Source organism: Sus scrofa, chromosome X (genome assembly GCF_000003025.6).
Source record: "Sus scrofa isolate TJ Tabasco breed Duroc chromosome X, Sscrofa11.1, whole genome shotgun sequence".
In the NCBI taxonomy this organism is placed as follows: domain Eukaryota; kingdom Metazoa; phylum Chordata; class Mammalia; order Artiodactyla; family Suidae; genus Sus; species Sus scrofa.
In genome coordinates this window covers 115,184,764-115,210,213 of record NC_010461.5, presented here as the reverse complement: position 1 = coordinate 115,210,213, position 25,450 = coordinate 115,184,764, and the positions used below count along the sequence as shown (strand labels likewise).

General features: G+C 43.8%; 1 protein-coding gene across 1 annotated transcript in view; it reads right to left on the bottom strand.

Moving 5' to 3' along the window:
- The window catches only part of LOC100524727 (melanoma-associated antigen 10-like), a 136,505-nt gene that overhangs the window by 94,738 nt on the left and 16,317 nt on the right, over positions 1-25,450 (bottom strand). The window lies entirely within an intron of this gene.

Genomic DNA, 25,450 nt, shown 5'->3' with positions numbered 1-25,450 from the left:
CTCATAAGTGGTAAAAATGGTGAGATTTCTATGAAAAATCTTATGGTTTTTCAAAATGTATAATCTACCTACAATGCCTTTATTAATAAACAAAGATGCTGTTCAACTGACTTCGGAGACCAAAGGGCAAGAATAGAGCACTGCAACAGGAAGTCCTCATGTTTCAAAATTTCAGACATGCAACTTATGCTGACAAAGGGCTTATCATGTACAAGGCCATGGGATACGAGGAATAAAGAAATGCATTTCAAAAACCTTAATCTTGAAATACCTGATGTGGCGCAGCACAGTGGGTTAAGAATCTGACTGCAGCTGTGGCATTTGATCCCCGGCCTGGGGCAGTGGGTTAAAGGATCTGGCATTGCTTCAGCTGCAGCTCAGATTCAATCCCTGGCCCAGGAACCTCCATATGCCACAGGTGCAGCCATTTAAAAAAAAACAAAAAAAACAACCTTGATCTCAAGGAACTTAGTCTCCTAGGGAAGATAAATAGAACACAATACAAGGTAGAAAGCCACACATTGCAGATAATGTGTTACGGGGTCGTAACCTACTCCTTTCTGTCCATTCCTACTTTCCCTACTGTGGTTCAGGCGCTTCTTATTCCTCATCTCAAAAGTGGTATAAATTCCTAAGTCATGTGCCTGCCATTCCAGCCTATTTCTATCGACAACCCTGCCTTCAGAGCTAGCTTTTAAACAGGAGTCGATCCAGTACTTCCTCCACTTTAATCACTCCCACGATTAAGAAGAAGTGCCCCTGGCTTATTGAATAAAGTCCAATTCCCTCTGTCTGAAAGCACCTCCATACTTCCCCAGCTTTAATCTTTCACTACGTTTTCCCTACCTCCTCTGTAATCTACAAGTCAGTTAAGGGGCTATTTCCATCACCCACATCTCCTTAACCTTCAACGCTAGTTCAAGTACCATCTCTTCCAGGACGCTTTCCTCGCTCCCTCTGGCCTCCCTCCCATGCTTACTCAGACCACAGCACTGATGACATCTCACTGCAATGCCATCTGTTTTCCCGTGTTTTCCTCCTCTGTGAATGCCTTGGTATCTGGAACAGAGGAGGTCCTCACTTCATTGCATAAATGCTTGTGGTCAGAGAGTAAGAGCTGCCAGCCACACTCACAAAAGGGTCAGCGTTTGAACTGGAGCTTGAAGAATGGGTAGGATTTCCAGTGTGTGGAGAGGAGGCAAGTGAGTGGGAAATGAGGGGCAGGGGGCAAAGGCAGGAACTGCTAGGGAAGTATGGGGATTTGATTAGAGGAGGCTGAAACCCAGAGTGGCTGAAGCGGATAGTCAAAAACAAAATTGGACAAATCCGTTGAGGCAAATTATGGAGGGCCTCTCAGATGCCAGATTTCTTTGATGAGATGGAGTTATGTTTAACTGTCCTGAGATTAATGAAAGGGCTTGTGTTTGCAACAACAACAAAAAAAGCAGGTGTTTAGGATAAATCAGACCTCTTCTTCCTTGTTACTAGGTGTCAGCACACATATTATTAGGAGAAAAAGTCCTAACTATTTGTGTCCCAAATAATTTGGGATATCATGCTATGACATAGCTATTTCTTCTTGCTATTTTAATCCTTGATAACAAAGACAGTTATGAAACATCTTCACTTTCCTTTTCTGGCTCTATGGGTCATTAATCAAACAGACGTCCATCGGTTCTTAATAATAATTTATTTTCCCCATTAAAATTTCATGGAAAATCATACATATTTCTTACTGGATCCGAGTATTTTTAATAGCTCTGAAAATTCTCCCCCAGTCAAAATGGATTCTATGTAGCAACAGTGCCCTCCACTGGCTACGGAGAGGAACAGCTAAACCCGGGTGGAGAAGGAATGCGATTGGGATCTGCTGCGCATTCCTCTCCAACACCTGCCCCAAGGCCCCAGGTGTCCACACTTCCCGTTTCTTCCCCTTTCCCGTTAAGCAGAATGTTGACTTAATACCTCCTCAAGGTAAGCAAACTCGTCTTATCAGACCTGGAATTGGGCAAGTGCTCCAAACAAATTCCACCTTTGTTCCTGATCTTTTGGAGGACTAGTCACACCCAAGGCTTCCAGAGGCTTTTTTGTTTGTTTCTGTTTGTTGTTGTTGTTTTTAAAAAAAGGCACACAAATTTGCGCAATAGTTTCCCAATTTCCTCCTCCGTTTACTCTTCCTCTTTGCCTCATTTTCACTGGCCTAAGACAGAAAAAAGCATTTACTTAGGGAACCCTTTAAGGAATCTGGCGATCATGGACCTTGTGGCGGCCACATCCCAATCTAGAATATAACCAGGCCACTTCCAAAGCCGGGCGAGATGCGCCATTTGTCCCCTGTCTTAACCTTAAGGACAGTGAACAGTACGAGATCGGCGTAGAATGGGTCCAGGGGAGAATGACAATTGAAAGGCACTTTTAGTGGGCTCCCAGCACAGTGTCTGGCCACCTGCTGGGATAGTTAACTGAGGTAAGATAGGGGGAGCCATCTGTAAATTGTGGAGTGTGATCCTCAGTAAAGATGCCTTTATCATGGCGATTTCCGACTGAATTGCAATACCAAGAAATGCTTGTGACAGGGTAGAGAGGTACGAGGCGTCCTCAACCTCAATCCTTCCCTCTCTCTGCAAAAGAGTCTCAAAAGCCCTTCCCTGCTATTTGTGCTTCCTTTAAGATATTTATATTCAGCCCGGTTCTGAACGGGTTCCTAAGCCCTAATTAAGAGACCACGGCTTCCTTTTGCGCCTTACGTCTGTGGGGTTTTTTTCAGTGGTTCCAATGCAGATTTGCAACCTGGTGCCGTGACGTAAACTCTCACCTGTGGTCTCCTCCAAGCTCCACACCGTCCCTGCCGCCTCCCTGAGCACAGCCGCTGCGGTGAAGCAGCGGTCCTCCCTGCTAGGAGGCACTTACACAATAAAACCCAACTCATTGCAACGGAAGGGCCAATAAACAAGTACCGCTGAAGTCCAGGGCTCAGGACCACAGAGAGAAGAGGGAGTCACTTCAGAGCTGATTTGAAAAGCCAGGGATTAGGGCGCGGCGCGCAGGGCTTAGTCCTGACAAGTCAGGGTCGGATGACGTCTTTACTATTTTCACATTTTGTTCATCTTGGAATTACCTTTGAACTTTAAAGGCATTCATTAAAACTCTGATGTGAATTACCGACTGTCACGCTGCCCCCTTACATTTTGTGCCTCACTCTTATCCCCCGGTGACGGCTGCGACCGTGCGGCTACAGAAGGGGTCAAAGGCAGCCGGGAGGAGGCTCCTGGGAGCCGAGACTTAGGCGGCCGCAGGATGGGGAGGAGGTGGCCCAAGAAGGGTGCTCTGGATGCCTGGCTGGGAGCCGAAGATGCTCCGCTCGGGTCATTCGCGGCAACCCCGAGGGGAACCAGCTCCGCTAAAGGCGAATACCGAAAGGACAGCGGCTTACCTGGTTCCGGCTGCTCCCATAGCCCGCAATCCCCTCTCCCAGCCGCCGAGGCACGCGCTGCTCCCCGGCGGGGAGGACGCGTCTCCTCTGCGCCGAGCGCAGCCTTCATCCGCCCGCGGCTCCCGGAAGAGAGCGGCCCCTACGGGCGCCCCTCCGGCGTCTCCGCCGCGCCGCTGCTCGCAGGAGGTCCACTCCCTCCGCGCGGGGCGGGCTCGGCCCCCGCAGGGATGGGAGGACCGAGTGCGGTCACTTCCTACCTGGTCGCTGTGTGCCAGGACTCTAACCCCAGGTACACCCTCAACCCACCCTCGGTCCCAGCGGCAGTGGCCACAAGGCACTCTTGCTTAACGCTCTCCGGGCCAAAGCACTAGAGACTCCGCGAGCATCTCTTAATTTCGCAGCGCGGTAAGAGTCGCTAGGGCGGGCGGCAGCTCTTAAAGCTGGAAGGAGCATCAGATTCAGGTAGGACTGAGCATTCGATGCCTTTCGTGAAAAGTCACCGAGCAAATTAAATATGTGTCAACATTTAGCACCGGCAGTGCATCCTAACAAACACACTCTCCCCCCCCCCCCCACACACACAGGCCCGCTAAAGCGAGCTCTACAAATCGCTGCCTGTATACGCTTGAAATCTCCATCAAGAGGTATGAATGAACAAGTGTTTGAAGAAGGGGAGGTTTCTGGTGGCAACTGGCCTTAAGTAAGCCTACCCCTCAGAACACCCACCTGGGGGACTGAATGTGTTGCTCCCACTCAACTCCTTCAGAAGACCTCCAATTCTTCCGGGGCTCTTTTCAAGTGCCTGTCCACAGGTTACCCTGGGTTTCTTACAAAGCAACGAAAATGGCTTGACCCAGTGAATCTGGCAGCTAAAAATGCTGAACAAACAGTTGCGGAGAAATGGATGTGAAACACGGCTGTTTGTGCCACACGGTTGTTTTAATGGGTTAAGCAGTCCTTTCTTCAGAGCTCTGGTTATTTTTCAGGTCTCAGTCAATGAGTAATAAAATCCACAAGTACAAGAACAAATGCCAGAATTAGCAAATAAAAACACAGGTCACCCAGTTCAAACTGAATCTCAGATAAACAATGAATTTTTTAATGTATGTCCTATGCAATATATGGGACACACTTATACTTTTAAAATTATTCATTGTTTAATTGAAAATGTAACAGGGTGCCCTGCTTTTTCTGGCAACTTTAAGAACAATGCAATGACTACTTAATTCTTTTGTTTCTAGTCCAACAAACAAGACACAAGTCTATATTGAAGGCTAGGCAAAAGATAAAACAGAGATTCTTATTAATGTATAAACAATAAAAGAATAATCACATTGAAATATTTATTAGGAGGACAGTAAAAAGCTTATTTATATTAATTGAGGAGATTGTCAAATCGGATAGTTAAGAATATTAATGCAGGAGCTGCAAAGCATTTTAGCAAGTGGCTCGCCTGCCATCTAGTGGGGAAAGATACGGGTGCATTATTATTCATTTACTGAGGCAACCTGACTAACGAGGTTTGGACCTCGGGCAGTGATGATTACAATAGTAATTCTTTACATTTGAATGGCCATTCGACACTTACAAAGCACTTCCTCATATAGTATGATAATTAATCCTCCGCCAAAAACAATGCTACGGTATAAGCAGATCTTCTTTGCCTTGCTTTGCGGATGAGGAAACTGAATCTGAACATGAGCTTATTTATTCAGGGTCATACGAATGGGCTCAAACCCTAGTGTTCTGTTCGCTGAATCCCTCTGAATTTAAGTTCCCTCATTTCTACATTTCTTAGCTCTACTCTATGAATGCTTTTGAAAGCTTCTATTTGCCACAAGTAACTTTATTTTAGGAAACCTCCACAGACATCCTTTTCTAAACAAACATGAGCCATCCAAAATATCCCCTCTTAAGAAAAAAAATTCTAAGGATGTGAACACAATTTGTTCTAGGTAAATGTTCAGTTAATGTTTATCAAAAACAAGAGTGTGAGTTAAGAGCCATTTTCTGATGAAGGTGCATAAATTGGGCAGAGGACACTTCAGGCTTAATCCTTGGAGGCCTGTTTGATTACTGGCAAAATACCTGCCTCCAAACACCTTTAAATCCTTTTTGATGAAGACACGTAATAATAATTTTTCCAATGCAATATGATTCCCTTCCTTTCAGGCCTACAAAATGATGTTTGCACACAGCTTTAAGAGTGTAAGCCACAGAAGTCTCAAAAAGAGATTTATTTTAATTGCTGTGTGTCTCAGGAACTTCCAGGCGCTTGGTGTAAATCTGCAGAGGGATCTTTGAGCTCACTGTGCCAAAGCTCATTTGAAAAAGGTGATTTGTGGTCTCTTGCCGGGGTTATTAAGGTGCCTCCATCTTGTAACAGCAGTCTGTGTGCTTAGTGATAACCAAGAACCGGATTAAGTGAACCAAAGGTTAGGGCAACCCATGAGAAAGAGTCACATTTACGATGACATCCGTCTGCTGAATCTATAGCTGGACCCACGATGGGGCCATACTAAATCATGGCTCACCTGCTAAATGCAGCCATACTTGTGGAGTGTGGCCAAAAATGCACAAAGGGTCAACCAAGAAAGAACAGTGTCCGCAGCTTTTCAGATCATCATTCTCGGGCTGCGCCTGTCTCCTGTGAACATGTGCCCAGTGCAAACACTTTAGTTTTACAGCCCTTGCTCCACACCTGTGGGAGTGGTTCCAGGACCCCACCGCTCCCCCTGCAGATACCAAAATCCACAGATGCTCAAGTCCCTTACGTAAAATGATATAGTGCAGTGATCCTCCATATCCACGGGTTCTACATCTGCAGATTCCACCAGTCGCAGACTGAATCTCGGCTTTCCATTTATTGAATCTGCGGATGAGGAACCCGCTGATAGGAGGGCAGAGTGTACTTGCAAATAGCTGCACTTTCATATTAAAACTTCAGCTTGAGGTAAGGGTATGAAAACTAAGGCACCTGGGACATGGAGATTAAATTCTTTTATTGCTAGACTTTTAGCACAGTCTTAAGTTTAACCACAGCTGATCCCTACTGTTTGCAAGCTTTGCTGACATGATTTGTGCCATAGATGGAGGCGCTTTCTGAAACTCTAACTTGGATGTGATCTTGGACCTGTTTATTTGGTTGCCCCCATTGTCTTGACTGACTGAGCCATTTCTAGCTGTTGAGGCCTGGCTATGTATGCAGCTGTTACACGGTTCAACTTAGGGGTACCTCAACAATTATGCAAAGGGGATAGTACTGATGATTTTAAAGTAGCCCCTGAGGGTCACTACTGGTTTCCTCAAGCAAGTAGGGTCATTCTAAGTTATCCCTATAAGTTCACAGAAGCAGAAGAATTTCCTAAAGATGCTACTTATTTATATTACAACTTTTTTTTTTTTGACCACACTTGGGGCATGCAGAAGTTCCTGGGCCAGGGATCGAACCCCAGCTACAGTAGGACACCATCAAAACCTTAAACACTAAGCCACTAGGGAACTTCCACAAGTATTGTTACTACTACTGCTGCTACCAACAACAACTGACACATATGGTGTTCCCTTTTGCTCAGCATTGTGCCAGGGGCTTTATACACATGAACAAAATCAATCCTCACGGGTTGTACCTGTGGGAGACAGTCTACTGTCATCTTCATTTTACAGATGTTAAAACTAAGGCGAAGAGAGGCTAAGAGACTCCCTCAAGTTCACTAGTGAACTTGAATGTAAATGGTGGGTCAATATTTGAATGCAAGCAGTCCAATTTCAGAAGCCTAGCTTCTAATTAACACTGCCCCGATTCTAAAGCTTGGTCGGAAGAAAAAAAGACCCACTACCTACTAAATGACATCCAGTGACCCAGCCTAGCATTCACTACCTTCCACGGTCTGGCTGCATCTTAGGTTTTCCTCACCCCAAGCCACGGCCCAGCCGAGTCCACTCCAGCCACTTCAGAGGACTTAGCAGTTACAGGTCATGCTTCTATTCATGCTGTTCCTTGTGTACTGTCCCCTCAATCAACCCTTTCCCTGTTGAATTTTGACTCATCATGTAAGACCCAGCTCCAATTTGACCTCTGCGGTACATACTTGAGGCCACCACTGGAAGTAAACAGTCCACCCCCTGAATCCTGCCTCACTGCCTCTTGTCTGAATTTCTCTTAGGCACTTAGCACCTTTTACATGGTGTTAGAATTTTTTATGGGCATGGCGGTCACATTCACTAGACTATAAACTCACTGAAGAAGACTCAGCTCAAACTCTGCCCTCAACCATGACTCCTTCTGTAGCTTCCCCAAAGATACTAACTCCCATACTCCCTCATCACTTTGTTCTTACCTGAATTGTCTATAACACTTAACCTTACCCCAGAGTGCTGTCATTAGTTTGGGTATCTGCCTTTCCCTGGAGGAAAAACTCCTTGAGGGCAGATAGTGTTTTGTCTTTGTATCCTCAACCTAGCGTAGCAGCTCACTCATTAGCTTGTTGAATGAATGAATGAGTGAGTGAGTGAAGCCTTTCCTGAATTCCTCCAACTAGAAGTTACCACTCCCTTCTCTTCTCAACTCCACTAGCTCCTTGTTCATCCCTGTGACACTTGTGTTTCTTACCTTGTGTTAGAGTTATCCATAGACAAGTCTTAGCTCCTGGAGAGACTCTAAACACCTGAAGATTGGAGCTATGCTTTAGGCATCTCTATGGTTCCATCACCTGGCAGAATTCCTGGTCCAGGAAATGGGCTCAATAAATATGTTTTGAATGAATGATTCCTCACAATGGATGTAGCGCCTTACTGATAGGCTCATAGGCGTCCCCAAAGAATAAATGAAAGAAGGCTGAGCTGGGTGGAAATTAGCCATCCAGGTTGGGGTGAGCTGTGTGGGGGGGAGGGCTGCGAGTTCTGTGGGACCTGTCACTCACACCTATACAAACACGCCGCCATTATTTATCATTGTCAGCACTGACATTAGAGGTAATTCATTATTCTTTGCTGTGCCACTGGAGAAATTAGGAGAACAAACATCACCGTCTTCCAAGACAAAGTGATGAGATGCTATAAAGAAAAATTAGTTTGGGGTTTATACACTAGCTGCTCATGTTCCCGAAAAAGAACTATGCATTCATTTGCCAGTGCAACTGCATCCCAATGCCAGAATTCCTTTCACATTATTAAAAAAAAAGGATCTTAGCACCAAACACTATAAGAAAAGTAGTGAATGTGTGTATTTTTGTCTTTTTTGATTCAAGTATAGTTCAACAAAAGTGTGCGTTCTAATGCAATGGTAGAAAGGTTTTAAAATATCGTAAAAATTATATGAGCCATCATTGGTAAATTAAATCAGTAAAAATATTTCTCAGAATGAAGTAATCTTGAAAACTGAATTATTTAGAAAATAATTTGTGTATGATTTAAAGGAAGAAAGAAAAGAACCCTTGCTGAGAACCTACTAGGTGTCAAGCCAAGCACAATGCTTTTACCCACATTGTCTAATTTATCCCCCTGAAAAATCATGAGAGGTTGCGTGAACAGGCATACGCATCTGGATTGGAACTTGGCAGGAGGTCTCCTGTGCCCTCCCCATTATTCTGGCCCTCTTACTAAGAATTCGCTGCAAAATCTACCACTCACTGGAATTCCTTACCTGTACAGTTTAACTTTTTCCCTCCCCCCCACCACCAGCATTTCAGATGCCATCTGGGCCAGTTATTGAATTTCAGAGATTCGTTCAACACATCTAAGTCCCAGTGTTCAGTATTTCTTCCACTAAGCTACACTATGGTCAATGCCTATCAGATACCTTACTGTAGTTAGCTTAAGTCTGTTCGGTTACAGACTAGTGTTTTTAATGATTTTTCATCTCCTCCAAACACCAGTTTTAGTGACCTGAAGACAGAAAGCCAATCGTGGCAATCCAAATGTTCCAATAGATCAATAACTCACTTGGCAGCTGCCAAGTGGCCAAACAATCGCCATCAGAAAATATGGAGCCTAACCATTCCATCGAGAATGGACAAGCAATGAGGTCCTACTGTACAGCCCAGGGAACTGCATCCAGTCTCTTGGGATAGAACACAATGGAAGATACTATGGGAAAAGGAATGTGTATGTATATGCGTATGACTGGGCCACTGCGCTGTACAGCAGAAATGGACACAACACTGTAAATCGACTATACTCTAATTTTTAAAAAAGGACTTCTGGGAAATAAGCACACTCACACACACACACAACCAATACGGGGTCTAATTCTCCTCTAGTCTGCCACGGATTTAACTGGATGGGTCATTTTTCCTTAGCAGGGGTGATAGTCCCTTCCAAGCAACCATAGGCAGGAGAGTAGTATGCGACCAGCATGCAGACAGAGGACTTCCTGCAAGGTATTATAGACAGTTTCACACTGGAGAAGAGTTTGTGAAAATGGATAACAACAAGTTTAAGTAATAGAGTATTCACAGTTTGGAAAACACGAAGCACTTGTCAAAGTGAGACAGTTAATTTCTTTTAGCATTAAATGAAAATGAAGGAACAATAATTAGGCATGTAATCATCCATAAAAATGTTTTGAAGATTTGCAATTATAGTTAGTTTCTAGAAAATATGTTGATCTAAAAAGCTGTTAATGGAACTGAAAATAAAGTGATGGCAGTGTGAATGCACATGTCCTCACATTCGCCCAGGCACGCGGGTTACGGTAAAGCCGCAAATGACTCTGCAGCCCAGCTCACTGTAGTACCTGCTGGGCTGGCTATATATTCAGCCTCCCCTACTCCTGTTGCACCCTTTTTCTCTTTCTCACGTTGTTCTTGTCCATGTAAGAGGTCCTATTATTCTCTGCTCCCTTCCTCCATGCCATAGAGCTCCTCTGATGGAGAGTCCAAGAGAAAATGATCCATGGATGAAAAAATAAAATAAAATGAAGCCATGGAGGTGATCTGGCTTTAAAATTGGAATTCCCCAGGTTTATGCCAGGGTTGACGCTCTCTATACTTGACCTGACTTCAAAGCATGTCACTTTTTATTCTCTGTAACCACAATCAGTTCTCAGTACACGGGGTTTCCAATTTCATTCTTTCTAAAGTGTCATTCAGAAGTGATTTAGGTTATGACTATAGTGTGAAGATGGGCCTTGAGGAAATCTGTCCTCTGTAAGAAAGCATGAAGTTATCTTTTCAAACTTCATCTTATATAAAAACAACTAAATGCATCGCTCTGCAAAAACTTTTTGTTGAGTTAACATCACTATCCTCTTGTGGCTGTTTTTTGTCTTTTTTTTTTTTTTTTTTTGGTCTTTTTGCCTTTTCTAGGGCCGCTCCTGCGGTATATGAAGGTTCCCAGGCTAGGGGTCCAATCGGAGCTACATCTGCCGGCCTACACCAGAGCCACAGCAATGCAGGATCCGAGCCGCATCTGCGACCTACACCACAGCTCATGGCAACGCCGGATCCTTAACCCACTGAGCAAGGCCAGGGACTGAACCCGCAACCTCATGGTTCTTAGTCAGATTCGTTAACCACTCCGCCACGACGGGAACTCCATGGCTATTCTTAAAAATGAAAAGTTGTGTATTTGTTACTCGTTTGCTTTAGTGGAGAGAGGTTACATAAGCAGTTCAGAGAACTATTTTTTCTTCAAGCATTTAAGTGCACATCTTTCAATAATATATAATTACTAATTAGCATCCTAACTCTTGCTTGTCCATTTTAATGGTCCCTTGCTTAGTAGAATTTAACTACATTGGGCTATAAATTACCCGTATTTGTTATTTTTCACATTTGAGAACAATTTTGTCCCCTAAAAATACCTCTGCAACATAAAATGTGTTCTCTGGCCAGTGTAAGACTCAAAACCAATTGGTAGAAGATGCCTTCTCTAGCTCTCCATCTACGACTCATATCTCTTTTATGAAAATGCTAGGGGAATGAAGATGCTCTGAGTCTAAATATTTGATAGAGGAACGAATTAGCCTTTAGCGATTAGATGGCAGTAAAACCCCGGCACTTTCAGATGGACCCCAAAAGAGGGCAGTCTCCCTGCAATATTAATATTCATTAATTCATCCATCTATTCATCCTCCAAACCTTTCTTCAGCTGCTATTCTGGGCACATCACTGTGCAAGGTGCTGGAGATATGTAGAGTAACTCATCACATGCTCACGAAGGTATGAAGTTGGTACTACTATGATTCCTATTGTTCAGGTGGAGCTTAGAGAGGTTACTCGTCCAACGTCCCATAGCTAGCAAGTGGCAGAGCCACTCCACAATAACTCAGACACTGTGACACCTTTAACACCTTTAACTTAATCTTAAACTCAGGGAAGTGGTGTTACATCAAAAATCCTAGGCAGAGGATTGGTAAGGCCTCAGGCCTATTTACTGGAACTCTTCCCTTGTCACCTCTCCACCGCCTGGGCAAGATAATACCACCACTGGAGGTGGCACCAGATTTGGCCACTCATGATCACAGTAATTCAGCACCTCTTTTTCAAGCACCCGAGTCAGGACATGCTGTGACCTCCCAGGATCCTAAGATACAATTCAGTAAGATCTGATTTTTAAAAGCTTGGAGTTTTTAGTTACTTTGCCAACCTACTCCAAATCCACTACCAGGTCTCCAAACTTGTCACCCATGGGCAGGCACCCATAGCTCTGAGAGCTAAGATGACTATCAGGAGAAGAGAAGAGGAGTTCCTTCTTAGCAGGCTAGGGCCCAGCCGCAGGAGAGTATGGATCTAGTGAGCATATGAGGGTGGTGACTCCCAAAATTTGAGGCTCACGCTAGAAAATGCAGTCTGTGCTACTAGGAATCAACATGAACTCGATGGCTACTTGCGTCATTCTAGAGGACAGTCCAGTTCCAATCAAACTACTTTTTCTATGTTCCCCCTTCCCTAGACCCCTTAGGAGTCCCCTCCAAAAAAATCTGCCCACTAAAACGAAAGCAAAACAAATTAACAATAACTTGGCAGAAGGAATTCTCTTAATCAAAGAGATGGTCACATTCCTTGAGCCCCATTTTCCCCTCTAAAAACAGACCAAGCAATACTAAGTATCTCCCTGGGAGGCCAGATGGAATGCAGTAAGCTGATTTTCAGAAACTCCAATAAGAACTAAGACAGAATTAATTCAAGTTAGTGTTTCCGGTCTGTTTGCTTGGTTTTTAACAACTGAAGAGCTAAGGAGAAGATCCTTTTGCTCTGGAGAAGTACTTGAGGGTCTGAACCAAGCCTGCTTGACTGCTGCATCCCCCCTCATCCAGCAGCTGTCCAACCTGGACTCACACACGTTGCTGGTATTCATGTAACTGAGTCCCATTTTGTTATGATCGCACCATGTATGGCCTTATCGAAGAAATTCAGAGCACAGAACAGAGATCACTGTGAGTTGTATTACGTGACTCAAAATCATAGGGAGGAGGAGATGATGTATTTTAAGATTTCCCGTGTGATTCCAAAGGGCATCCAGAGTTGGAGTTCCCATTGTGGCACAGCAGAAATGAATCAACTGGGAACCGTGAGGTTGCAGGTTCGATCCCTGGCCTCGCTCAGTGGGTTAAGGATTCAGCATTGCTGTGAACTGTGGTGTAGGTCACAGACGCGGCTCAGATCTGGTGTTGCTGTGACTGTGGTGTAGGCCAGTAGCTGAAGCTCTGATTCAACCTCTAGCCTGGGAACCTCCATGTGCCTTGGATGTGGCCCTAAAAAAAGGCAAATAAATAAATAAAATATAGTGCATCCAGGGCTGAGAACCACTAGTTTCGACGGTTTCAACCCTGGGAGGTTTCCAACTAACTGGAACTCAGGTCACATGCAGTAAGAGTAACTAGACCAGGACTGTCCAATAGAAATATGAGTCATGATATAATTTAGAATTTTTCAAATAACACATGGATAAAAGTGAAAAGTAACAGGTAAATTAACGTTATAACACACTGTATATAACCAAATATATTCAAAATACTGCCATTTCAATATATAATCAATATTAAAAGACAATGAAATACTTTCTAATTTTTTCTGTCCTGAGTCTTAGAAGTTTGGTATGTATTTTACATGTACAGCATATATTCTGTACTGGACAGCACAACACTAGAAGCAAAGGCACAAAGGAGTACACCCCAAAAGGGGATGGTTTTTACCTCCATATTGGCTGCCACTCAAGAATGGTACCATAGATACTAATAAAAGATGCTTTACTGAATTGCTGAAAGGGCCAAAACTGGAAAGGCCTGTAGATATTTGGTCCACCTCCTTTATCTAGTAACAAAATGATTGAGGCCCACAGGTATAAGTTTTGTACCAAACTGAACAGATAATTTGTGGCAGCAAATTATCACAAATTATCTGAGCAAAGACTCTGGAATTTTAGGCGTTTTTTTGTTTGCTTGTTTTGTCTTTTTGTCTTTTTAGGGCCACACCCACGGCATATGGAAGTTTCCAAGCTAGGGGTCAAATCAGAGCTATAGCTGCTGGCCTATGCCACAGCCACAGCAACACAGGATCCAAGCCATGTCTACAACCTACACCACAGCCACAGCAACGCCAGATCCTTAACCCACTGAGCGAGGCCAGGGATCGAACCCGCAACCTCATAATTACTAGTTGGATTCATTTCTGCTGCATACAACAGGAACTCCAAGACTCTGGAAATTTGGGATCTTCCCCCATCCTGAAAGATATTAGGAGTTGAAAAGGTGGTGTCTGTCCTAATTCTCCCTTTTCTTGAGTAGCAAAAAAAAAAAAAAAAAAAAAAAAAAAAGATTTTATGTTAAAAATTAAAATACCAAATTTTCACTTGGTTGGGATTTTTTTTTTAGCATAGCAAGCTTGGGCCAGCTTATTTGATGCATCCTAAATTGTCGATTTCAGCACACAGGCAAAGAATGAGGTGGTCAAAGGCCAAATTAACTCAGGAGGTTCCCAGGTGAATGGAGTGATTAATTTCTAGAACAATCCACATATCTGGTAGGATGCATTCAGAAGCCTCATTAACAGATCTGTGTTCAACAAAAGGGTATCTGAGGTGTCAAAGGCCACTGGTTGGTTACAGTCTCTCATCTGTTTTGTGAGGAAACAAGAGTCAAGGTCACTTCGATATGAACAGCAACCTGCCTGATAGTCAGGAGTGTGAGATAACAAAAAAAGCCTTTCAGCCTTTCCAAAAACAAAAAACAAAAAAAAAACAAAAACACCTCAGTAACTCTCAACATGTGCTTGGCTGGTATGCAGTTGTGCACTAGAAAGAGCTGTGGGTTGATGTGTCTGGGTCCCTTTTGTTCTTTTCATTATTCTTTTCAGTGGTTTTTGTTGGGGTCAACCTGGAGACAATGCTGCCCGCCTCATGGCTGGCTTCTCTATGGCTGGTCACTGTTACACCACACACAGACATAAACTGACACTTAGACACCGATTCTGTCCTTTGTGCATTCAGGCAATGACTGGGCAGCCTCACACGAGACACTGTGCTTAGGCCTGGCAAGGGACACAGAGGAAGTAAAGGAGATACAACTTCTACCCTCAAGAAGCTTAGACACCTGAGAAGGGGACATACAAATAGCTGAACTATATCCCTAAATCTAAGGGTTCGGAGACATGCATAGGCAACTTTATGGGAGATACATGTTTTTACAGCTTTCTATATGTATAATTTGTGTTTGGATCATTTTGACTAGACCTGTGTGAGAAAAGGACACAGAAGTGAGAATGGGAGCAGAGACAGGCAGTTCTGATCAGCTCCAATACCTGAAATCAGGGCTTAAGGGTGAAAGCTACAGTCTTAGCATCTGTAACAAGGGTTGTCGTTTTTCTTTCTTTTTTTTTTTTTTTTTTTTCCTTTTTTGGCCACATAGTGGCATATGTAGTTCCCGCACCAGGGATCAGATCTGAGCCGCAGTTTTGACCTAAGCCACAGCTGTGACCTAAGCCGCAGCTTTGGCAACGCCAGATCATTAATCCACTGTGCCAGGCTGGGGATTGAACCTGCATCCCAGCAGTCCCAAGATGCCATGGATCCTGTTGCGCCACAGCGGGAACTTCCCTTATTTGGCTTTAATTACACAGGGGTGAGAAACTCCCCATTATCCAGAAAAGCAATGCGTTCTTACTTGTCCTATGGGGACAAGCCAAACAAAATAATTCTGTTATTAGAATGGGAGAAAATAGTTTCAAATGATGCAACTGACAAGGGCTTAATCTCTAGAATATACAAGCAACTTATACAACTCAACAGCAAAAAAACCAATCAACCAATGGAAAAATGGGCAAAAGACCTGAATAGACATTTCTCCAAGGAAGATATACAGATGGCCAACAAACACATGAAAAAATGCTCAACATCGCTGATTATAAGAGAAATGCAAATCAAAACTATCATGAGATACCACCTCACACCAGTCAGAATGGCCATCATTAATAAATCCACAAATAACAAGTGCTGGAGGGGCTGTGGAGAAAAGGGAACCCTCCTGCACTGCTGGTGGGAATGTAAACTGGTACAGCCACTATGGAGAACAGTCTGGAGATACCTTAGAAATCTATACATAGAACTTCCATATGACCCTGCAATCCCACTCTTGGGCATCTATCCGGACAAAGCTCTACTTAAAAGAGACACATGCACCCGCATGTTCATTGCAGCCCTATTCACAATAGCCAGGACATGGAAACAAGCCAAATGTCCATCGACAGATGATTGGATTCGGAAGAGGTGGTATATATACACAATGGAATACTACTCAGCCATCAAAAAGGATGACATAATGCCATTTGCAGCAACATGGATGGAACTAGAGACTCTCATACTGAGTGAAATGAGCCAGAAAGACAAAGACAAATACCATATGATATCACTTATAACTGGAATCTAATATCCAGCACAAATGAACATCTCCTCAGAAAAGAAAATCATGGACTTGGAGAAGAGACTTGTGGTTGCCTGATGGGCGGGGGAGGGAGTGGGAGGGATCGGGAGCTTGGGCTTATCAGGCACAACCTAGAATAGATTTACAAGGAGATCCTGCTGAATAGCATTGAGAACTATGTCTAGATACTCATGTCGCAACAGAAGAAAGGGTGGGGGAAAAAACTGTAACTGCAATGTATACATCTAAGGATGACCTGACCCCCTTGCTGTACAGTGGGAAAATAAAAAAAAAAAAAGCTGAAAAAAATAATAATAATTCTGTTATTAAATCTGCAACTTTACATTACCCCAGAGGAGTTGGGCATGAATTTTTACCAAAAAAGTGAAAGACAGCCTTCCCAATCAAAGCTATATTTACAAGACAATAAGTATTTGCACAGAGGAAGCAAGAGAATCTCGATTATGGGGCTTTTGCAGAGCTCAGTTAATCTAGCAGCATCCATGAGCCGTACTGGGGAGACACAAGCAAATGACCATGGCTGGCAGTTGGAGCAATAGACACAGTGAAGGACCATTGGCGTGAGGGGCAGAGAAGACTCCCTACAAGAAAGTCTAGGGCTTTGCTCTCTCCACTTCCTTCTCTTGACCTTGGGGCTGTGAAGATTTTCAGGTTCTGCCATTGAGTGTGCAGAGCTGGGGACACCGCACATCACTGAACATTTTCTTTCTTGCTTGCGGTGGAAGGGACCATAGCAATGCGTTTGAGATGAGCCCGAAGGATGGGATGAGTTTGAACAGGCAAATTGAGGAAGAGGGGCATTCTGGGCAAAGGCAGAGAATGGGAGGAGAGTCTAAAGAATTGAGAGGAGCCAGAACGAGGCAATCCTATTTCCAGATGAGGAATTCCTGCTCACCACTGAAGAGACTGAGCCAGAGTTCTCTGTTAGGACTAATTCTAACGCCTCATCCCTCGAATAAGGGAAGGGGGTGAGAGGACGATGCGGCAAAGGTGAAGGGACAATTGCAAACAGCTCTCTTCCTTGGTTCCTTGGCCAAGCTCCTCTCTCTCCCAAAGCTGTTTCAGCTTCTCTCTCTCTCTCTCTCTCTCTTTTTTTTTTTTTTTTTTTTTTTGGTCTTTTTAGGGCCACACCCGCGGCATATGGAGGTTCCCAGGCTAGGGGTCTAATCAGAACTACAGCTGCCGGCCTACGCCACAGCCACAGCAACGTGGGATCTGAGCCGCGTCTGCAACCTACACCACAGCTCACGGCAACGCCAGATCCTTAACCCACTGAGCGAGGCCAGGGAGCAAACCTGCAACCTCGTGGTTCCTAGTCGGATTCGTTTCCTCTGTGCCACGACGGGAACTCCTCCTCTGTCTTAAGCCCCCCTGTAATAATGAGGGCTGTGGGGTTAAATGTGCAGAGGGCTTTCTGAGCTCCTGAAGAGAACTGAATAATAGGGCTTAACAAACAAGGGGCTTCCAAAGTCCTTAATCCCAAGAAATTTAATAATATTCACAAACACAGGTTTAAATGAAAAACTTGAAAAGCAAAAAAAAACTGTCAGCTACATTAATAAAGCATTAGTGGACTGTAATAAGGTTTTGATTTAATCTCTTTAGAAAGACCTTAATACTCTGCATCAAATACAAAGCTAATCTTCTTGTTTCCTCTGAAACTCCACCTCAGCAAATTGTTCATCCAGCCATGGCAAGAAATTGGAGCCTCTTCAAAACTTATTCTGCCCACAGGCAAACCAAAGAAACTGGAGATTTTCGGGTCTTATTTGAGATGACAAAATAAATCTCCCTTTGGACTCACAGCGACTATTTGGCAGATGAAACAATCCTCTATCACTCGTCATGTTTTTAAACTAGTTGCAAAACAAAAAAAAAATACCTTCCGTTACCCACAAAATGACTTCTTTTCCTGCTTCAGTCACTTTTTTTTTCTTCTCCCGCTAATCTGTCTTATGTCAATTTAATCGTTAGACCGGCCCAAAGAACTCAAGAAAGTTAAGGAGGAAATGTCCCCTCCCCAACACTGTTCAACATGTTTATGGCCAATAAATAGTAATAGGGTAAACTGTATTTATCCGGCATTCAGTAATATGATGTCTCATTGTCTGGATGAAATGACATCAGAGAACTGACCCCTAAGTGATTAGGTTGAGGGACGAGAAAGCCATTGACTATGCAGAGGAAGAGACGTGTACGGTTCCCAGATCAAGTGTTCACTTACTGCTATTAAACTGAAACTAAATGAAATAACTTCTGCTGCCTCCTGGTTCCCCTTGCCTCTGCACCAGAAGCAGTTTTCTGAGGACTTAATTTTTTTTTTTTTTTTTTTTTTTAGGGCCGCACCCGAGACGTATGGAAGTTCCCAGGCGAGGGGTCCAACCGGAGCTACAGCTGCCAGCCTACACCACAGCCAGAGCAACACCAAATCCAAGCCGCGTCTGCGAACTACACCACGGCTCACGGCAACGCCGGGTCCTTCACCCACTGAGCGAGGCCAGGGATCGAACCTGCATCCTCATGGATACTAGTTGGGTTTGTAACACGCCGAGCCACAACAGGAACTCCCTCAAGTTAAATTTTAAGCGCACAATTTTAATAAAGTTTCATTAAAATGAAAAATGAGATGGTTTCTTCTGGAGTGGAGGTTAATGCTTTACATTTGTCTTATCTCAGTTATAAAAATGCTGAAAAGGCTCCTCGAGTGCCTTTAATGGTGCAAGGCATTGTCATCATCACACACTCTATTGCCTATTTACAGGCTGTTGGCCACTGAGAGGGACAGCAGAGGCCAGGGCGGGGATGGGATGTGGCCACAGAGGCCAGGGTACCAGAGGAATGTTGTTGCTCACGGCCAAGTCCTGCTCCTAGGGAAAGCAGTTGGGCACAGGCAACACTTCCCACTGCCAGCAGAGAGAAAAGAAAGGTCCAAGTCCTTAGACCTGGCTTCATATGCTCACCATGACTGTGGCATTCCAACACCATTCTTTGTTCACTGGTCCAGTGTTCCAAACTGTGAAAAATCACCAAACCCAGCTCATCCCATCCTTTATCTAAATAACCCTTTTTATTGCATTTATTCTTTTTCCTACTAAAAAAACCACCACCCCATGCACTTATAGTGGACATCTTTGGAAATGCAAGGAAAATGTATTTATCTTTCCTTTTTTAAATGAGTTCAGTGTTGCATCTGAAGCTTACATGCTACTTTCTGCAGAACATTAAAGGTAGGGCAAAGACAGGGAACCAGGTTTGAAACTGTAGGAATTCCAGCACCGAGAAGAGAAGCAGAAAGAGCAGTACCTATAGTAAATGCTAAGGGAAGGAGCCATCAGAATACTTAATCATAAACATGATACAATGTGAGCAAAGTCTTCACCCACATGGCTCTTCTTTCCAGAACATTCCCAATACCAAACAGTCTGTTCTATTATCTCCATAAATACACCATACGCCATAGCGATCACCCTTCTTTTCATAATTTTGAGTTTAACCCTTGCATGGAGAGTTAATTACGTAATTTTGAGTGAGAAATCATTGCGATGTGTGCTGGTTAAACCCAGGAGGAATGTGAACATTCTCATAAAAGTAATATCACACTAGATCCGGCTCTCATTCAATTATAGGAAGCATGAATCCACCACAACACATCTTCTTCACATTCTACTGTGGATTATTATTCAGTTCCTTCTACATGGAATATATCACAGTTTTCAGCCCATGTAGTTAAAATTATTTAGCTAAAATCTAAAGGAAGAAAAAAAATCAGTTGTTCTATTTGAAGTGACCAAATCCTCTTTTCCTCGACTTGCAGGTAGTCTTGTTCCTTCCTGAGACTTGGCGGGGGGGGGGGGGGGGGGGCAGAAAGAGAGAGAGGAAGTTTCAAGTTCACTCCCACTTGACTGTGTGTAATACATGTGATGAATACAATTCCTCAATATCATTTAAGGTTCACTTTTCCATAATTTTCTCAGGCTTCCAGAGTCCATATGAAACGGTATTTAGATAAACAACATTGAGAAGAAATACTACAGCTCTCAACAAGAGACAACTGTCTTCCCCCCACTTCATCTTTCCCTGTGCCATTATGACGTAATTTTCAGTGAGGGAAAGACTTTTGGTCAGAAGCCTTGGCTATCCCTGTTGTACTTAGTGAGGCAGGTTTAGGGCATCTTCCGGCTGCATTTAGACTGTCTGGAAACTCTGGATGAGTCCACAGTGCAACCTGACCATAAATGTCAAATGTGGTCAACGAAGGAACGGTGTTCTGATTAAGGAACAAATGATCCACCTACACCAGGAATACTGTCCAAGACTTTGGGACCCTGGCGACCTGGATGGTCAAGAGGAGGGAAACAAGGGTAACACAGGCCAAATCATCAAGTGCGGAATGACAGAGCCTAAGCTAGGGCAAGAGAAGAGTTAAATGTCTTCAATGATCAAAAGGGCCATGTGTCACTAGAAGGCAACTCGCCCCAGAGGTCAGAATGCGCCTCCCAGGGAGGCAGATTTCAGTCCAGTCAGGAGGCAGCGCTGAGGAAGATGTCCACAGACGGAATGGGCTGCCTCAGCAACCACCGAGTTCCCCATTCCTAGAGACGTTCAAGCAGAAATAGGAGAAACCATTTATCAGCGATTTCACAATTGAGGTACAGAGATTACACCAAATGTCCTCGTAGGGTCCTTGCACCTCTGTGACTATATTATCATCCTCCTTTCTCCAGTCCTCAGTTTCAACTTGAGTCGTAAGAGAAGTGCTGTAAAGTTTCCAATATTATAAATGAGGTCGTTGCAGAGTTCCCAACCCGCCTTGGCCAACATGTGTGGCCTCTCTTGGGCGATGTGGCAACACACATTCAGAATTTCAGGCAGTGTCACCATTAGCTCAAAAAGCTCCAATTCCAACCTGAGTGGGGATTGACTGAAGTCAGGTACAAGCACCTGAACAGATAACCCGCTTCCCTCTAGTTCACAAAACCCCCCCCACACCCTCCCTGCTCCTCATCCTCTCACATACAGGCGTCTTTATGCCTGTACCCAGACCTCCGCGTGCAACAGCCAACTTCCCTCTCAGGCTTGCTTGTGATGAAAGCCTCTCAAAACACATGTGCTCAGTGGCAAGCTCTTCAGCACAGATGCAGTTGACCAATCATCATCCTTATCCCCTGTCTCCAGTCCTGATTCAGGCTGTCACGCAACCTCCCCAAGCCAAGTTGCTGGGCAGCTGGGAGTCTCAGATCTGGACCAGTCATAGCCCAGACATTGGCTGTTTGCCACTGGTTTACCCGATGCACAGCCTTTGCTGCAGACTGAACCTAGACTGCAAACTCCAGTGCAAAAATATCAAAATACTGCAAATATATCCTGGCCAATTCATCCCGTGCACAACACGTTAACCCTTCCATTTCCCAGTAGAGACATGAAACCAAACACGCTGTATCATCTTAGGCGGGGAATAAACAGCCTTCTCTTGGACATGCATTCCTACAAAGCTTTTGCCACACACAAGAAACGAAATCTTCGGCTCTCTCCGGTATGCGAAATAAGGCAAAATGTCGATCACCGTACGCCATCAGCAACAGAGGACATTGCCAAGATATTTCAAATGACATTTTCTGTGACCTCATTTGAAGTGCTCCTTTCCCTCCCTCCTTTGCATTAGAGCAAAAGCCTATAGTTGTTTAAATAAGACTCTCAGGGCGGTACCACGAAGTCACTGACAGGCATCCTCCATACTTAAAAGCCATAGTATTTGGCCATGTATATCCATATGGTATTTCCTGGTTTCCTCAAGGTCTGTATTATGCCATTTTCCCCTTTACATCCAGGAAAATGAGCTCCTTCACACAATGGAGACAGAAGGCTCCTTTTCTTACTCAGATCATGGCAACTCTGAACACAATTCCGTTTTCTTGGCAATCAGAAAGCTCCCGTGGCAGTCTCAAGGTCCCGGCACCCGTGGCCATGCCCTCTCCAACTTGGGATGTAGCACCCGGGCCCTAGAAAAGGCCACTGGAACTACATGCCAGGTGCCCAGAGAATGTTTCCGGGCTGCACTCCCTTCTCCTCTCTTCTCAGCCCTCTAGCCCTGTCTACACAGCAGTGACTTCCATCCAGGAGCTTGACCCAGCCCTTTGGGCAGCAGTGAGAGGCACTGATCAAGCTCTTGAGATTACAGGGGCACTGATTTCCCAGCTCCGATGCCCTGGGATATCTGCTCTACAACCTCACTGCTGAGCCCAACTCAGATCCCCAGGACCCCAGGCAGATCTGGGGGCTGCCCAGACTCCATGCTGGGGAGGGCAATAACTCCATGGGCATTTCAATCCGATTCTAGTGATTAGCTTCATCTGGGGTTAAGGAAGGTGGGTGTAATGTCATTGCCATTTCACAGATGAGAAAATAAAGAGACAGAAGATGCCCTGGATCCTGTGAATAAATGGGGGACTCAGCACAAGTACTGCCACGCCCGTTAGGTGCTTCGACAACTATAGATTCATGAGTACTGACAGAATTCAGGGCACAACATTAGAAAAGGCAATGCTTGTAATTTAATTTTGCAACCTCTGATGCTTATTCTCTGGCCAGTATCTCCTTTTGAACAAGATCAGCTCTATAATTTGTGAGGCCCTGTGCAAAAGGAAAATGCAGGACCTCCTTTTCCAAAAAGTATTAAGAATGTCAAGACCATGACGACAGCAGAGCATTAAACCAAGCGAGGAGCCCAGCTTTTGAGCCCTCAAAAGACCCTTAAGTCTTAGGTTTGGGTTCTCTTAGTCTTCTCATTACATGAAACCTTTTCATTTTGATTCCTCTTGTAAATCTCTTATATCATCATGAGTGTCATTAGAATCAGAGATGCACAATTCCTGGATGACAAATCTAGATTGTTTTCATTCATTGATTCCCCACATAATGTACTTCCTGCGGCGTCTTTATTCATCTCGCTGAGCCTCTCGAATACTATGTCAAAGAAAAACTAGGAAAGCAGTTCAATCTCCGTTCCTCCCACTCGTAGGCCCTTCAGTCAAAAAAAGGATACACTGAATATGTTAAAACTAAGCTAAGCCATGACAAGGAGAAAGGCTGCCTCTGTTAGCCCACTTACAAAGAACAAACAGCGCCATTGAAGGCCCAGCCTCACACAAGACGGTGCTAAGTGGTTTTCACAACAGAGATACTAGACATCGTCAAGCTGCAGGGATCCCGCCTGGGCCCAGCCATAGTCCCACGCACCAAGATCCTGCCCTAACTCTGCCACTTCTGAGCCAGGAAAAAGGCCAAGAAGACCATGAAAGAGCAATTAAAATGAAATGTACCTTGCCCTTGTTATTTAAGTGCTCCGAGATAACTTATAATAAGAGCCACGTTTTGTTTTCTGTAAAGACAGCCACACACAGAAAAGGTGTTTTCACTCGGTTGATGTCTTGGAGTTTGGCTTTCTGGCCTTCAGGATCCTTTTTGTCTTGATGAGCGACTTACCGTATTGAACTGATTCTAACATGCGTATTTTCTTCACATTTTCGCGTCTCTGAAATCAGAGTACGCCTTGCAATCAGTGGCATTTTGCAATCACTGTCAGCCAGGAGGCAGCTGAAAGGCAGATGTCACTGGGCTGTATCCCCAAACTATTACAGTATCATGATATATGGTAAAAATATGTGTCTGTATCTGCCAAAAAGAGCTCTTTCATTAAGTATAAAGTTAAAATTCCATGGCTATGAAAGCATTACATCATAGTTTATTTGGAAGTGTTTTTTCTCTTAGTGTTACATAAAACCATAATTCCATTAAAAAGTATCTCAAATGTGATGGAACACTTCATATCTTCAGTAGACTGCAATGTATGCCACTGACATTTCTGAAGTTTGTAAAGCTTCACATGTACCCACTGAGAAGCTGTGCAAAGTTCATACTGGGAAAATTCTAGGTACAAATAAAAGAATCCTTTTTAAAGATCCTTAGTGAAATTTTGGTTTTGGTTTTTTTATTTTTCCTGCTTAACAACCAGAAATTCTCAAACCTAGAAACCCAAACACTAGAAAAGATGTGAGCACAGGTAATTTGCAGGGAATCCTCGCCCAGCTTCCCAACATCACTGGATTCAGGTAAACATTTTTCTTTGAAAGTCTAAGTATTTGTAACATACTGCGAATGATAACTGTACAAATCAACTTATGATAAGAAACTTCAGATGTTAACTTCAAGATGTCTACTGGGGTAGATAGCTTTTCAAAACTATTTCAGATGATCTCTAATTAGAAAGTTTGAAGATCACTGCTGCAGAACACAGTCTCAATGAAGCCCAGAGGAAAACTGAGTGGCGGAAGAATTTTAGAATGCCTGAAACCATGGGTAGTACCAAACCCTGTACATACCACGTTTTTTCCTATACATACATACTTATGATAAAGTTTAATTTCTAAATTCGGCACAGTAAAAGATTAACAATAACTAGTAATAATAAAAGAGAACAATTGCAACAATAATAAAAATTTTAAAAAACTTTAATAAAAGCTATGTGAACGTGGTCTCTCTCAAAATATCTTATTGTACACGTTTCATGCCTTTACCATCTTAACTAAGCACTTATCACTCACTCGTTTTTTCAGTTTGAGGTGTGAGAGCAAATCTAGCATGAATTTCTTTGTCCTTCACAATGCCATGGGTAGAAGATTTGTTCTTACCATAGATCTCAGCATCGTCAACATACAATGTTTATATTTCTTTATTAAGTTGAAAACTTTCACCTTCTCACTTAAAGGAAGCACTTTATGGCTTCTCCTTGGCAGATCCGAATTGCCAGCATCACTACTCTTGCACTCCGGGGCCATTATTAAGTAAAACAAGGGTCGCTTGGACACAAGCATTGTGATACCTCAGCAATTTGATAACCAAGTGATTAACAGGTGGGATGTGCGGAACTGAGAGGATGGTTCACGTCCTGGGCAGGATGCAGCAGGACGGACGGCACAAGATTTCATCACGCTACTCCGAATGGCATGCAATTTAAAACATGTGGAGTGTTTATGGAATTTTCCATTTAATATTTTTGGACCACAGTTGAGCACAGCTAACTGAAACCACGGAAATTGAAATGGTAGGGAGGGAGGGACTACTGTAGAGCAGAAACCACT